Source organism: Canis aureus, chromosome 24, assembly GCF_053574225.1.
Source record: "Canis aureus isolate CA01 chromosome 24, VMU_Caureus_v.1.0, whole genome shotgun sequence".
NCBI lineage: Eukaryota > Metazoa > Chordata > Mammalia > Carnivora > Canidae > Canis > Canis aureus.
This window is the reverse complement of record NC_135634.1, coordinates 37,711,469-37,728,983: the sequence shown is the minus strand read 5'-3', so window position 1 is coordinate 37,728,983 and position 17,515 is coordinate 37,711,469. Positions and strand designations below refer to the sequence as shown.

The 17,515-nt window shown below is 38.0% G+C and overlaps 1 long non-coding RNA gene across 2 annotated transcripts in view; it reads right to left on the bottom strand.

Moving 5' to 3' along the window:
- Positions 1-17,177, bottom strand: part of LOC144296088 (uncharacterized) — a 115,726-nt gene extending 98,549 nt beyond the window's left edge. The window contains exons 1-2 of one of the 2 annotated variants that reach the window (XR_013363217.1): positions 16,603-17,177; positions 11,981-12,073 (exon numbers count right to left, since the gene is read on the bottom strand). This is a non-coding gene — a long non-coding RNA (uncharacterized LOC144296088). The remainder of the gene's footprint in view (positions 1-11,980; positions 12,074-16,602) is intronic. The other variant, XR_013363216.1, reaches the window with a different exon arrangement.
- Between the last annotated feature and the right edge of the window lie 338 nt (positions 17,178-17,515).

The following is a 17,515-nucleotide window of genomic DNA, read 5'->3' as shown; positions in this document are numbered from 1 at the left end:
AAATCTTGTGTCTCTAACCCTCGAAACTCACTTTTCACAAAATTCAAGCTGGACTCATTGGCCTTGTATCCCAGGCCTCATGTAAACAGCTCCAACCCACATTTCTACACATGCTCTATGCTCCTGCTAACCTAGATTAACTCACATCCCTTTGATCTAAGGATAAATGCTCCTTGTAATGTCAGATCTCTACCCTCATCATTTCTGTCTAAGTTTTATTCATTTTTACAGGTTAATTTCAAATACTGCCTCCTCTATGAAGCATGCCCTGATTTGAGCCTTGGTTGAAAGTACACTTTCTTCTTTTCAATCTTCCACAGAACATTGTATTTCTCTTGCTTTGTCCAAAGGATAGTGCTTGACAAAGTAGGGAAATCAAAAACATTTGCTGATTGACTAATTTAATAGGGTTAAAAGGGCTCTCAGGGTACTATGGGATTGTCAATATTAAAGTGGTAGAAAGAAGACTCGGTTTGAAATTTGAACTTAGGGACCAATTCTGAAAATTAAAACAAGAAAACATTAACCGAATTGCCAAAAAAGACAAAATAGTATGTGTTTAAAGGTATGTATGTTTATAGCCATACGTGATAGTGGTATTTTCACAAACAATCTAAAATGTAGCATACTGAGATGAGTGCTACTCTTCAAAATAGTCACCTTCAGAGATCTACTTCACCGAGGCTGCCACTAAACACACCATTAGCATTGAGAAGATCCCAGCCCTTGGCACTCCCACTCCAACCCACCCCTTTCATTTCCTGCTGTTGTAACATGAGCCAATCTACAAAATTTCCACTTGGCAGGAGTTTCAGGGACACCAACAGTGTCCACAGGACTGCGTTCAGCAGGTAAAAGGCAAATCGTGTTCATCATGAGTTTACAACTATGTTTGATGGAATCATATGAAAAAATATCAAGTAATAATGCAAAAAAGTCCATGAAACAGTATAGAAATGAGCCACCCAGATGAGAAGAACTACCAGAATTTAGGGAGAGAAGCATGTGAGTAGGAAAGGCCAGATGTGCAAACTGAGAGGGTCCCCAAGAGACTTCAGGGAATGGGAGTGGGAGATTGGACATTCTGGCTGGAGGACTTAAAGTGTCTAATATTGTAACTCACGATTTCACTACCCATTTCAACTTCTCTACTCCCCAGATTTCCTCTAAAAATTAGCTGTACCTCATGATACTTATTTTGGTACATATCACCAAGTGTACTATAGTTTTCAGAGCAAAAAATCCAGTCAAGTTTGCCTTCTCGCTTGCACTGATGCCTTTGTGTAATCAGCCTCCCATTATTACATTTCACACAGATTGCTTCTGTCTCTAAGTTCAGCCTGAAAATAGAACCCCAGATCCTCACAGCTTTTGTCTTTTCAATATTGTTCCAGTTATCTATGGCTGTGTAACAAACTACCCCAGAACTTAGTGGCTTAAAGCCACAGCCATTTTAATATGCCTCATGATTTTGTGGGTCAGGCATCTGAGCCAAGTGATTATTCTGTTTCACACAGTATCAACTGAGGTCATTTTACTAGTATTCACTGGAGTGTTGGTAAGTCCGGAAAATGCAAGATTGTGCTCTCTTATGTCTGTCTTCTCTTTGGGGATGGCTAAAAGATAGGACTCAGATGAAAGATCTAAATGTGAGACAAGATTCCATCAAAATCCTAGAAGAGAACACAGGCAACATCCTTTTTGAACTTGGCCACAGCAATTTCTTACAAGATACATCCATGAAGGCAAGAGAAACAAAAGCAAAAATGAATTATTGGGACTTCATCAAGATAAGAAGCTTCTGCACAGCAAAAGAAACAGTCAACAAAACTAAAAGACAACCTACAGGATGGGAGAAGATATTTGCAAATGATGTATCAGATAAAGGCCTAGTATCCAAGATCTATAAAGAACTTATTAAACTCAACAGCAAAGAAACAAACAATCCAATCATAAAGTGAGCAAAAGACATGAACAGAAATCTCACAGAGTAAGACATAGACATGGCCAACAAGCACATGAGAAAATGCTCCGCATCACTTGCCATCAGGGAAATACAAATCAAAACCACAATGAGATACCACCTCACACCAGTGAGAATGGAGAAAATTAACAAGGCAGGAAACAACAAATGTTGGAGAGGATGTGGAAAAAGGGGAACCCTCTTGCACTGTTGGTGGGAATGTGAACCGGTGCAGCCACTCTGGAAAACTGTGTGGAGGTTCCTCAAAGAGCTAAAAATAGATCTGCCCTATGATCCAGCAATTGCACTGCTGGGGATTTACCCCAAAGATACAGATGCAGTGAAATGGCAGGACACCTGCACCCCGATATTTCTAGCAGCAATGTCCACAAAAGCCAAACTGTGGAAGGAGCCTCGTTGTCCATCGACAGATGAATGGATAAACAAGATGTGGTCTATGTACACAATGGAATATTCCTCAGCCATTAGAAACGACAAATACCCACCATTTGCTTCGATGTGTATGGACCTGGAGGGTATTATGCTGAGTGAAGTAAGTCAATGGGAGAAGGACAAACATATGGTCTCATTCATTTGGGGAATAAAAAATAGTTAAAGGGAATAAAGGGGAAAGGAGAGAAAATGAGTGGGAAATATCAGAAAGGGAGACAGAACATGAGAGACTCCTAACTCTGGGAAACGAACAAGGGGTGGTGGAAAGGGAGGTGGGCAGGGGGTGGGGGTGACTGGGTGACGGGCACTGAGGGGGGCACTTGATGGGATGAGCACTGGGTGTTATGCTATATGCTGGCAAATTGAACTCCAATTAAAAAAAAAAAAAAAAAAAAAGAACTATCAACCAGAGTGCAACGTGGTCAGACTTCTTAAATGGGAGCTCAGAGCTCCCAGAACAAAAGTTCCAAGTATGTGGAAGCCACAAATGTCTTAAGACTGAGTCTCAAATCAGGTGCAGCATCACTTCTGCATATGGTTCTGGTCATGCAATCACAGAACCAGCCCCGATCATGGGAGGGGATGTAGATGTCACCTCTGGAAAGAAACAGTTGTGAGAAAATTGTGGCTGTCCATAATTTATCAAAAATATACTTTTTACTTTGACAGCAGAATATAATGGGAAGATCTCTGGACTGACATCCAGGACACCTGGGTTCTGGTCTCAGCTTTTCTGTTAGCCCACCATGTGAGCTTGAGGGAACTCTATAATCACCAAACTTTAGAATTTAACTCAGTGATAGGTGGGTTCAGTGGTTCTCCAAGTGGTGTCTCTGGCCCACCAACATCAGCTTCACCTGAAAATGTGTTAGAAAAGCAAATTATCAGGCCCTACCCTAAACCATTGAATCAGAATGCTTGGTCAAGACCCAACATTTTGTATTTACCAAGTCCTTCAGCTGATTCTGATATGCACAAAGGTTACAGAACCCCTAGATAGTTGGTTTCCAAAGTTCCTTTCAGCTTTCTGGATTCTAACCATAGAAGAAGCCCTCTTGTTCCACAGAACCATATTAATAGTCAATTAATTGTGGAAAGAATCAATTAAAATTGAGAAATGCTACTTACATCCTTGAAACTTTATTTTAATGAAGGAAATTCAATCTTTTGATATGGGTCAAGGCCTTTCTTTGAGTATGAATCTGTTGGATTTCTATGACAATTGAAAAAGTTGCATGTTTATGCGAAAAAGATAAACCACATCTTTAATGTATGAGCTAAGATTTTCAGATTTCCTTAAAGCAGAGCAAGCACTAAAGACTTTGCAAGAGAATCTAAACAGTTCACTTTAGTGACTTATCTTTATTGACTATTCCTGAAGCATTTGCCTTGTTGGTTTATATAACAATAGTACTTGTAATATTTAATTAAGTTATATCATTACAATAACAAAAATAACTGGAATAAACAGGCTGAGCAACAAATTCATCTGGTGGGAGCAGAAGGCATAGTGAACCACAGTCACTTATCTACTCATCATGAGCATTCACTTTGCCGTAGGCATCAAATGTTTTGTTTTACAGAGAAGATGAAGAACATTGGTCCATCTGGAGAGTTGGTTGAGTGAATTGAGTAAGAAAATTTCCCCCGTATTGCTGATTCCTCCCTGACAGAACTCTTGCCTTCTTCCCCCTCTTTCATTGCATTCCTTTTTTTTTAATTGAAGAATAATTGACATACAATATTGTATTAGTTTCAAGTGTACAACATAGTGATTTAATATTTGTATACATTGCAAAATGGTCACCACAATAACTCCAAGTTACCATCTGTCATCATGCTAAGTTGTTGAAATATTATTGACTATATTCCCTATGCTGAATATTATACCCCTGTGTCTTATTTATTTTATAACTGGAAGATTGTACCTCCTAAACCCTTCACCTATTTCATCTGTTCCCCAATCTCCTCCCCTCTGGCAACCATCAGTTTGTTCTCTGTATGTAAAAGTCAGTTTCTGTTTTATTTTGTTCATTTGTTTTGTGTTTAGATACCACAGAAAAGTGGAATATATATATATATAATATATATACACACAATAATATATATATTTACATTTACACATATATACCTATGTACACACACACATATATATTCTATATATACAAATATATATGCATTCTATATATATATATATATATATATATATATACATACACACACAAAATTTTCTTTGGACATTTAGGTTGCTTCCCTATCTTGACTATTGTAAATAGTGCTGCAGTGAACATTAGCATACAGATTTTTTTTTTTCAAATTAGTATTTTTGTTTTCTTCAGAAAATATCAAGAAGTGAAATTGTTGGATCATATGATAGTTCCATTTTCAATTTTTAGAAGAACTTCCATTCTGTTTTCCATATTGGCTGTACCAATTTATATTTCTACTAACAACACACATGAGTTCTCTACGTCCTTAGCAACACTTGTTGTTTCTTGTCTTTTTAAAAAATTTCTTGTTTTTTTGATAATGGATATTTTGACAGGTGGGAGGTGATATCTCATTGTGGTTTTGATTTGTATTTTCCTGATGGTAGTGATATTGAGCATATTTTCATGGGCCTATTGATCATAGTATGTCTTTAAAAAAATTCTGTTTAACTCTTCTTTTACTCTTTTAAAAATATCTATTAAGTACATTATTAATGTGTTCTGTTATTAAATTGTGTGAGTTCTTTATATATTTTGGATGTTAACCTGCATCAGATATATCATTTATGAATATCTTCTCCTAGTCAGTAGGTTGCCTTTTCATTTTGTTAATGGTTTCCATCATTGTGAAAAAGCTGTTTAGTTTGATGTGGTCCTATTTGTTTATTTTTGCTTTTGTTGTCCTTACCTGAAGAGACAGATTGAAAAAAAAAATGTCACTAAGACCAATGTCAGAGAGCTTGTTGCCTATGTTTTCTTGTAGGAATTTTATGGTTTAATGTCTTATATATAAGTTTTAAATTCATTTTGGGTTTATTTTTGTACATGGAGTAAGAAAGTGGTCCTGTTTTATTCTTTTGCATGTAGCTGTCTCATTTTCTCAGTACCATTTATTAAAGAGACTATTTTTTTCTCCACTGTATGTTCTTGCCTATTTTGTCATAGACAAATTTGCCATATAAGTGTGGGTTGATTTATGTGTTCTCTATTCTGTTCCTTTGATCTATGTGTCTGTTTTTGTGCCAGTACCATATTATTTTGATAACTATGGCTTTGTAATATAGTTTGTAAATTGGGAGTATGATACTACCAGTTCATTCTTCTTTCTCAAGATTGCTTTGGCTATCTTTTGTGGTTCTTTTGTGGTTCTTTTGTGGTTTCATAAAAATTTGTTCTAGTTCTGTGAAAAATTTCAATGATATTTTGATAGCAATTGCATTTAATCTGTAGATTGCTTTGGGTGGTATGGACATTTAAAAAATATTAATTCTTCCAATCCATGAACATGGAATATCTTTCCATTTATTTGTGTCACCTTTAATTTCTTTCATATATGTCTTACAGTTTTCAGAGTATAAGTTTTTCACCTTCTTGGTTAAATTTATTCCTAGGTATTTTATTCTTTTTGATGCAATTGTAAATGGAATTGTTTTCTTAATTTCTCTGATAATTAATTATTAGTGTATAAAAATGCAACAGATTTCTATATATTGACTTTATATCCTGCATCTTTACTGAATTCATTTGTCAGTTCTAATAGTTTTTTTGGTGGAGGCTTTTGGGCTCTCTCTATCTAGTATCATGTCTTCTGCAAATAGTAATATTTTTACTTATTCCTTTCCATTTTGAAGGCCTCTTATTAATTTTTCTTGCCTAATTTCTGTGGTTAGGATTTCCAATACTATGTTGAATAAAAGTGATGAGAGTGGGTATCCTTGTCTCCTTCCTGATCTCAGAGGAAAAGCTTTCAGATTTTTATCATTAACTATGATGTGAGCTGTGAGTTTGTCATATATGACCTTTATTATGTTGAGATACATTCTCTGAATGCACTCTGCTGAATTTTTATCACAAGTGAATGTTGAATTTCATCAAATGCTTCTTCTGCATTTATTATGATTATTGTGTAATTTTTCTCCTTCATTTTGTTAATGTGGTATGTCACATTGATTGATTTGTGGATATTGAACCATCCTTGAATCCTTGGAATAAATCCCACTTGATCATGGTGTATGATACTTTTAATGTATTGTTGTATTCGGTTTGTTAATATTTTGTTGAGTTTTTACACTATATTCATCAGAGATATTGGCCTATAATTTTCTTTTTCTTTTTTTTCTTTTTTGTAGTGTCTTTGGTTTTCGTACCAGAGTAATACTGCCATCACAGAATGATTTTGGAACTATTCATTCCTCTTTCACTTGTTGAAATAGTTTTTGAAGGATAGGTAAAAATGTTCAACCAAAGATCTTTAAATGTTTGGTTGAATTGACCTGTGAAGCCATATAATTCTGGACATTTTTTTGAGAAATTTTTGATTACTGCATCAGTTTTGTTATTTGTAATCAGTCTGTTCAGATTTTCTATTTATTCCTGATTTAGTCCTGAATCATTTTAAGTTTCTGTAAATTTACCTGTTTCTTCTAGGTTGTCCAACTTGTTGACGTATGCTTTTTCATGGTAATTCCTTATGTTCCTTTGTATTTCTGTCGAACTAGTTGTAATTTTTTCCCTGATTTTATTAATTTGAGAATTCTCTTTTTCTTGATGAATCTGGCTAAAAGCTTATCATTTTGTTTATCTTTTCAAAAATAAGTTCTTAGTTTCATTGATCTTTTCTTAGTTTTATTTCCACTCTGATCTTATTTATTTATTTATTTATTTATTTATTTAACGATAGTCACACAGAGAGAGACAGAGAGAGAGAGGCAGAGACACAGGCAGAGGGAGAAGCAGGCTCCATACACCGGGAGCCCGATGTGGGATTTGATCCCAGGTCTCCAGGATCGCGCCCTGGGCCAAAGGCAGGCGCTAAACCGCCGCGCCACCCAGGGATCCCCCCACTCTGATCCTTATTATTTCCTTCTTTCTACTAACTTTGGGCTTTTTTTCTTTTTCTTTTTCTAGTTCCTGTAGGTGTAAGATTAGATCAGTTATTTGATATTTCTTGTTACTTGACGTTGGCTTGTATCATTATAAACTTCCTTCTTAGAACTGCTTTTGCTGCATCCTATAGATTACGGAACATTGTGCGCTCATTTTCATTTGCCTCAAGGTACTTTTTTTGATTTCCTTCTTATTTCTTGGTTGGCCCATTTGTTTTAGTAACATGTTGTTTAGTATCCACATGATTGTGTCTTTTCAAATTGCTTCTTGTAATTGATATCTGGTTTCATATTCTAATGGTAAGGGAAGATGTTTGATGTGATTTTAGTTTTCTTAAATTTATTAAGACTTGTTTTGTGTCTTAACATGTGGTTTATCCTAAATAATGTTTCATATGTACTTGAGAAGAATGTGCATTCTAGTGCTTTTGGGCGGAATGTTGTGTATATTTCTGTTAAGTCCGTCTGATCAAATATATAATTTAAGGTCAATGTTTCTTTATTAATTTTCATTCTGACTAATCTGTCCATTGATGTAATCAGGATGTTAAAGTGCCCTACTATTATTGTATTACTGTCATTTTCTCCCCTTCTATCTGCTAATTGTTGTATATAGATGCATAAATATTTACAAATTTTATCTTGTTTGATTGATCCCTTTATCATTATGTAATGCCCTTCTTTTTCTCTTAATACAACCACTATTTTAAAGTTATTTTATCTGATATAAGTATTACTACTTCAGTTTTCTTTTCATTTCTGTTTTCTTGAGTTATCTTTTTTTATCAGTTCATTTTCAGTCTCTGTGTGTGTCTTTAGCTCTGAAGTTAGTCTTTTGTAGGCAGCAGATAGATAGACCTTGCTTATTATTTTTTTTAATGTATTCAGCCATGCCATGTCTTTTGATCGAGCATTTAGACCATTTACATTTAAAGTAATTATTGATTGGTGCATATTTATTGCCATTTTGTTCATTGTTTTCTGGTTGTTTTTGTAGTCCTTCTCTGTTCCTTTCTTCTTTCTTATCTTTGCTTATTATTTGTGGACTTTCTTAGTGTTTTGTTTAAAATCCCCTCTCTCTGTGTATCTAGGTTTTTTTTGGTTTGTGGTTACCATGTGTTTTATATATAGCAATCTATGTATACAGCAGTCTATTTTAAGCTCAAAAGCATTCTAAAGGCACTATATTACTTCCTCTCTTCATGTTTTCTGTTTTTTTTGTGTCATATTTTACATACTTTTATTCTGCATATCCCTTAACTTATTACAAATATAGTTATCATTGATTTTATTACTTTTATCTTTTAACCTTAATACTAGCTTTATAAATGTTTGATCAGCTACCTTTATGATATGTTTGCCTTGGTACCAGTGATAATTTTCTTTCATATATTTTCTTCTTTATTCTTACTTATAATTACAGCCTTTACTTTTCCACTTAAAGAAGTCCCTTTAATATTTCCTGCAAAGCTGGTTTAGATATCACTGACCTGACATTTTGTGTTACCAAATCTTCTTTTATTGCCTGTAGTGTATTTTTCATTTCTGTTATTGTATTCTTCAGTTCTAACTGGTACTTTCTTATAATTTCTCTTTGTTTAAATTCTCACTGTGTTCACCCATTCTCCTCTTGTGTTCAGTAAACATCTTTATAACCATTGTTTTGAACTCTCTATTGGCTAGATTGCCTATCTCCATGGTGTTTATTCTTTTTCTGAGGGTTTGTCATGTTCTTCCATTTGGAAAATATTCTCTGTCTCCTTGATTTGCTTGAGTCTGGTTCTATGTGTAATGTAGTTCAGTTATGTCTCCCAGTCTTGAAAAAGTGGCCTATGTTAAAGATGTCCTGTAGGTCTGCAAAAGATAATTTTTTTTCTGGACAACAGAGCCAGGTATTCTAGAGATATCCCCTTTGTGGGAAGCATGCACCCTCATGGGGCTGCTACTGCTGCAGGTGCACTGGTGGGTGGGGAGGCCCCTAGCCTGGCTGGCTGGAAGGCCTAGATGTGACTGCCCCAGGCATGCTGGTAAGTAGGGGTGGGTGGGTCCCAATCCAGCTAGCTGTGATTGCTGTGGGTGTGTGTGTTAGTGGAGCCAGGTCTGTGAGGCCTGGCAGCAACTACTGTGAGTGTACTCCTGGTTGGGGTGATCCTCTTGTCAGCTGCAAGGCCCAGCCAAGGTGCATGTTGTGGGGACAGATTAGAGGGAGGATTTCCAAGTGGAATCCATCAGTATTGGAATCATCATAGAAGAACAAGATAGCAAAAATGGTTAATACCAGTGTCTCAGTCCCCAGGGGGATATCCCAGCTATGTCTTTCTTTTCAGGCAGGTGCTAAAAGAGTAGTGAGTCTTTTTCACCTATGGTCTATATTCTTTTTGATCTGGTATTTTTGTGCCAGGTGGAATAAGTCTGTGTACAAGACTTTAAAAAAAGATTTCCCTTTCCCTATAGTTCTGTAGTTTTCTTGAATGTACTCCTTGTTATTTTTCAGAGCCAAGTGTTTTGGGGGCTTGCCTTGCCTATGCAGGATCTAAGGATTGGTGCTTGATGTAGAGCCTGAATCTCTTTCTCCTCAGAGGACAGTTGTGTACTACTGAGCTCCCTTATGACTATGGAATGCTGTGCCTGGGTGTGTTTTTTCCCCTTAATGGACAATATCTCTGCCTCTTCTATCCATCCTGGTGCTGTCCCTTGCTGTGGAGGCTCTGTTCATCTAGTTTCAGATGGAATTATTCCATATGTGGTTGTAGTTGTGCTAGGTCTTTGGGAGAAGGTGTGTGTGTATGATCTTCCTACACTGCCCTCTTGAATCCTCTCTTCTTCTTTTATCACATTCTTGACACAACTTTAATTCAAATCCTTTTACCTAACACTGAACTATTACAAAAATATCCTTGCTGGTCACTCTGCCTCCACACTTACCCCTTATTGTCTGCATAAATGCATGGTTACACAAACCATGTCTTTCCCATTCTCAGTGGGGTAGAGTGAAAAGAGCACTAGATTAAGATGCTAAAAATTCAATCCAATTTAGAGCCTCAATCTACTATTTCTATTTGTGGGTCATTGGACAACATTTAACTTCTTTAGGTCTTTTCCCTCAAAGATGAATCAGTATTACATATATCTCAGTGATTGTTGTGGGGATCATATGACCCTAAATGTGTGAGAGCATTTTGAAACCTGAGAAGAATTCTATTATTTTACCTTGTCTTTTTCTTATTACTATGTGATAAGACCCAGTCTTTTTAGCCCAGCATCCAACGGTGCACCTACCTTATCTTCCCAGCTGTTTCCTCAGTTCCACCATAGTGTCCACTCCACTCTAGATATCTGTTCTACTTAAGGTCCCATGCAGAAATCTAAATCTTTCCATGCTTCTATGCTTTTAATTATTGACCATCAAGTACCTTTGTCCTTTTCTCAGCTCCCTGAACTTTGTCCCTGAGTAAGAATTGAACTGAGAATGATTTCCAGTTCCAGAGCTAACTCTCTAGGTTGGTTTATCCTCAACTAAATAGGTCTTTGCACAGAGACATAGGCTCACAGAGAATGGACAGAACACAATATAGTCCAAACAAACTGCTTGCTGGCCTTTTAAGATCCAGTAAAGAGGGCAGCCTGGGTGGCTTAGTGGTTCAGCGCCACCTCCGGCCCAGGGCATGATCCTGGGGACCTGGGATTAAGTCCCATGTCGGGCTCCCTGCATGGAGCCTGCTTCCCTCTGCCTGTGTCTCTACCTCTCTCTCTCTCTGTCTCTCTCTGTTTCTCATGAATAAATAAATAAAATCTTAAAAAAAAAAAGATCCAGGGAAGAAAAAAACAAAACAAAAACAAAAACAGGTTTCTAACCAAAGAAGAGAGTTAAAAGTTATAATTTCTCACTATTCAAGGCAGGGTTTGGCATATCCTGAAAGTAGAGAGGGGATATTTTACTCTGATAGTCTGTGGCTCATCAATGAAATAACATCTTTCCTTGTCTTGTTGGAACAGGATTGCACACTTGTCAGTGGCACTTAAAAAATGCATCAGTAACCACTTAGACTATGTATATGCTAGGCCCTAGACTATGTATATGCTGTTTTGTGGTCATCTGGGTGTTGAGACTATTTTTACTAAGACAAGCCAGACACTGGGGAGCTGAGCACCCAAGCCAAAGTAAGTCACAACTCCTTTTACAATATTCCGATTAAAAGTCATCACATTCTTACATTTAAACATGGTCTGATGCTAGTATCAGTTAGAATTCCACTCAGGTGAAAATAACAGAAAATATGACTAAGGGTGGCTTAAATAGGTAAGGGATTACTTTATTAAATTCAACATGTGCTCTGGAAATAGGCAATCTTCAAGTGCAGCTGAAGGTCAAAAAGATCATTTAAGAACCAGACTTCTCTCTCTGCCTATACTATCAGTTATTAGCATCTTTAGCTTTTGTCTTTGTCATTGCAAAATGGCTACTATACCTTCAGGCATTGGATCATGTTCCAGGCAGGAAGAAGGAAAGAGTAAAGTGGCAAAGCACATGCCATTGAGACCGTTCCTTTTACAGAACTTTCCTGGAAATAGAGCCATATATACCAGCAGGTTACATTAAGTATGCTTTTTAAATTGGTTGTTTCTTACTTTGAATATTACCTCTACTTAAAAGCTCCAACCAGTAACTTCTGATTTATCTTTTTGTCCAGAACTATAGCACATAGATACCCTTGCTGGGGAGGAAGTGTGGAAAATTGACTACCTTTACTCAGGTACATTGCCACCATCAAACAGAACTGTGCTTCTACCACTAAAGAAAAAAGCAAAAATAGATATTGGGCAGGCAGTGAGTAGACTCTGCCATAATTCCTAAATTCAAACTGTGTATTATCACTAAATTGCACCACTTAGCTTTATATTTAAAGCTGACAGGCTTCAACTATTTTAGGGACAATTAGGTGACCAAAGAAAGAAAGTCTCATTTTAAGGTAACATTTGCTTGGGGAGCCTCAGGCCATATGTCATTCCAGACTCAGCTCAAATACCATAACCTTCAAGAAACCCCCATTCACCTTAGTTCTCCTCCTCCACATATTGTTTTCCTTGTTCACTTGGCAGTTTTCACCCCAACCAAATTATAAGTTCCTTGGGATAGGACCACGTTATTCTTTTTATTCCCTGTGAACCCCCTGTGGACAAAAGTGCTGAACATAATATAGGAGCGTATTAGATATTTATTGTTTGGTTCATGGGAAATACAATCATGGAGGCAGCCTTGAAATAGATATGAACATGGAGAAGTAAGTAGACAGTGTTTCTGGGTCTAGAAGTCTGGGTGAAGGAGCATTAAGAGATAAAATCAGAAAAGTACTATGAGGCCATGCATTCATTTAATCTTTTAACATATTCATTGAGTACTTATTTTATGTCAGATAAAAATATGGCTGTCTTGAATCCTAAATTCTGTTGGCTTTATAACATTGAAAGAGGCAAATACCAATGAGGCAATTTTGCAAAAATTCACAGCTACAGATTATTTGTACCACAGGACATCTTCCATTGGATCTGGTATGTGGACAAGAGGTACACATCTTGATGAAGCCCTGTGTTATTCCAGCCATCGACTTCATATTCACTGTCAAACATGCAATGTTAGTGAATTCTCAAAGCAATCCTTTGCCTTTGAAAACTTGTGAAACTGAGGCCCAGGGCAGTTGTGGGCTGCTCTAGGTCACACAACTGGTCAGTGGCAGAGCTGAAATTCTATCCAGTGTGCCAGAAGATCAGCCTTGCTCTTGCTTTCCAACTCCTTGTCCTTCCTAAAGTAAGATCTTAATTGTCTGAGAGAGTGATGGTATTGTCTCCTAAGAAGTAAATAGAAGTCAGAGAGCGCACCCTGGGGGCTCAAAGACTGTTATCCAAGTCATGGCCTTTGTTTAAGTGAAGCCAGAAGTAGGGAGAGGAAATCACAGGCAGTCATGACACTCTCTAACCTTCAAACTCCCACTAGTGCTTCTTTGCCTTCACTGCATTTGACTCAGCCTGGGTGCACATATAGGCATTGTTCACAGGTAGAAAGCAGCTATGTTTGTCAGGAGTTGGAGGTTCCCCTTTCAGAGCACATCCTTTAACGGACTTCTTGATCCCAGGACTGATTACTCAGGTCTCTCACTCCTTGGTTGCTATGCAAACCATCTAAGTTTTCAGCTATTCAATTCCTTGATATGGATAAGACATTCAGTGATTCAAGAATTCCTTGGGTGCCTACCCCATGCCCAAAACAAGGTACTAGGTAAACCGCAGTCAATACATAAAAACAGAAGAAAACAAAATCCTCTGGCTTCACAGAACTCACTCATGAGCTCTGCCCCAGACTTCCCTGAAAGACTGGGATGCAGAGAAGTGCTGAGGGGCAACAGTTTTCACCCACTCCTAATCTGGTTTCATTGGGTTTCTTCCTGGCATTATGCCTTCAGAATAAACACCTATTTTATCAATTAAAAAAAAAAACAACAACCACAAAAACCCTATCCTCACAAGGCCAGATTATAATAAGTAGATTCATTCCATCAGTCAGTAAAGCTTTGAAAAAAAGAAATAGGGTCAGGCCAAGAAGTTAGAGAATTTGGCTCCTGGGACAGGAGGTGGTCAGGAAAATGCAAGCTTTGCTGCATGGTGGGAGGCCTGGAAGAGTGACTGATGGAGTCTAGCACAACACCCCTAGAACAACCAGAAAGTGAAGGCAGATCGTTTCCCATATCACACTGTTGTCTGGGGCCATCAACCTGGCCAAGAACTATTCAGTACCTTCCTTAAATTCTAAGGAAGAAAAAAGCTCTTATTGAATTTCTCTAGACTGTGAGTGCCTGGAGGATGGCCTGTGTCTGCTTGGATCATGGCCTCCTTGGTGCCTGACTCTTCATTTGTCTGCAGCAAATATTTACTAAATGAATTGCTGGGTAAACTTGCATGGGCTCAGACACTACACCTTCATGTATATTTCCATTTTCTCATTCAAGTCCATTGTTATCTTTATGAAGAAAGCACCATGATCCCTATTTTTCCATAGGGAACCTGGAGCTGTTAAGGGCATGATCAGTAGGATAGAGATTTGAAGTCAGGACTGTGTCTCTCCAAGGTCAAGGTCAATACTTTTTACCTGCCTTAATTCTTCCTTCTATTCAACTCTGGCTTCTTACGCAACAGTGTCGGACTTCGCTACCATAAGAAAATATTTTAGTCTCTGAGAACCCTGTGAATCCTGACTAGTGACTTTCTCTGGTGGTTGTGTGGGGAAACATCCCTCAGACCCAACCCTAAGGTGTAGTCCAGGGTTAGTCCTTTGCCCTCTGATGGTCTCACTTACTCTCAGGACTTCATTCCCTATGTATGTACCAATTCTCAAATATTTGCTTCCAGCCTATAACTCTCTCCTAGAACTGCTTGCCACTGTGACCAAACTTCTACCAGATATCTCCACCGAATGCCACACTGGGACTTCAACACTGATTCTGTCAGGTGTCTGTGTTTCTTCTTCTGATTTAGCTCAATGAATACCATTGCTATTTAACCCAAGGTCCATGATAGAATGAAGGCTCCTCCCCATGTCTCGTCCCTCATAGCCAATATGTTATTAAGCTTATCAATTCTGTGTCCTGAATATCTCTTGAACCCAGACTCATGTCACTACATTTCTGACACCACCCTAGCTATGCTGCCATCATGTCTTGCTAGAACCTCTGCAATGGCCTCCTAACTGGCCTTCCTGCCCTTGATGGCCTACTTTATTTCACTTGTCATGTATATCCAAAGTGATCTTTCCACAACATAAATCTGATAATTTTATGCTTATATTTAAAATATTTTAATAAAATAATATATGTGTAAATATATAATAAAATAATATAGCCTCAATATTTGTCCATTTACCAGAGGATTAAGTCCATGCTCTATAAGAAGGTATCAACCTGGCCTCAGTTCAAATTTATGCCTCATTTCTTGCCTCAAACTTTTCTACTCTGGCCAACTCTGCCTTTCAACCAGTTTGAGCCGAACAGGAGAGAGCAGAGCACATTATCACATGTGCCACACTTTCTCTGCCTCTAGACCTTGGCCCCTGTGATTCCATCTTCCTGAACTCTTCCCCCACCACATTCCTTTACTTCTACCTTCTCATCCCTCAGTCCCTTTGCAAGGATAACACCTACTTATTCTTTAGTTTTCCTTAAATCAGCATTTATTCAGCATTCAAATAGTTATTGAGTATCTACCAAACACAGTTCTTAGCAGTAAATAAAATAGACAAAATCCCTACTCTCATAAAATTTTGTGCTTAAGAGAGGTAAACAGCCAACAAGAGAGGTAGGTCAATATATACACATGGCAGATGGTGAAAAGTACCAGTGAGGAAAATAAAACAAGAAAGGAGATAGGGAGTGGGCACTTGGCAATTTAAGTAGATTGACCAGGGAGACCTCATGAGAGGATATTTATGTCAAGGTCTGGAAAAAATGAGGGGCAAACCACTCAGCTTATCTAGAGAGAGTGTTCCAGGCAGAGAAATAATAAGTGCAAAGGCTCTAAGAGTGCCTGACATGTTTGAGGAATAGAAAGGAGGCAGGGAGCACTGAGGAGGAGTAAGTGGGAGGCAAAAGAATAGAAGGTGTGGTCAAGAGATACTGAAGAAACAAATTGAGGGGGTGGTGAGGAGGTTGTGGTGGCAGGGCGGGATTGTGTCTTCCTGATAACATCTCTTTCAGGGGTAGGTAGCACCACTAGACCTTCCATTTCTCCTTCCAGCAACATCACAACAGACTTAATTGTCTGCCTGCTGTTTCCCTCTTTGTCTGTACCCTTGTCCAGACTCTGAGCTTTATGATGGCAGGGGTTGATGGCACCTATAAAATTCTCTGCTGTGGCCTCAAGATCCTTTCAGAGTGACTGATACAAAATAGTAATGATGAGTCAGAGAATCAATGAATGAATGAACAAATGAATGAATCTCAATGAATTTATAATTATGCTGTGATACATGCAGTGTGTTCACTCCATTTCCCTCTTTACCCTGGAATTCCTCAGCTCTCTGCTGCTTCAGTAAGTCTTTCCTTACATTGTATCCGTGCTTCACCACTTTGAGACTCTTCACCTCCAAGGCTGGGAGATTATGGTGCCTCCATCATACATGACAAAAAAGTCTTGTCTACTCTGTTGGCAAAATCAGCAGACCAGTGATTTTATGACAATTGAGACAAATGTTCATAATTCCAATCATCTCAGGTGGGAAATACTGCCCTAAAATGCAGACCTTCCATTTAGAGACCACAGATTTCCATTTACCTCCCTAAATCTAATTTCAAACATTCAGCTCATGAGCTTGGAAATCAAGTCATCAAACTTTCCATCTTCCAAGGGCTCCTTGGAGGCACTGAACAGTAGAAGTTCCTTTGTGACCTGTCTACTGGAGAGTTCCATCATGCAGTATGTGATATCGTTATGAAGTCTCCGTGTTGCCAACACAACAGCTGTTTTGTCTAGCTTTCCCTATTCTACGTAAAGCAGGTAGGTGTCGATCCTGTAAGATTAGTAAAATTATGTATCCAGAAGGTTAAGAGGTCCTGGGCAGATATTTTGTTTTCCAGGCTATTCACACCCACCGGGGCTTCTCTGACATCAGAGTAACCATGAGAACAAAGCTTGAGTCATCAGACCCCTGAGACATGAGCTCCTCATTCATGCTTTCCCTGCTGTGTCCTCCCATCTGCATTTTGAGCGATATTGTACTACTGTTCCTGGGAAAACATGGAATTAATCAACAATGAGTATGAAAAAAAAAAAAAGAAACCTTGTTACTGAAAGCTTTCTACACTTTAATATTCTTAAATATGTGAAGTAGGAGAAACTCTTTATGTTCTGCTTCACTCCTTTTCGTGTAGAGTTCTTATTCACTTTATGCAGCTGAATGAAGTGGCCTGGGGTAGCAATGAAGATATCACCAGCTTCACGCTCTTCCCTAAATATTATTC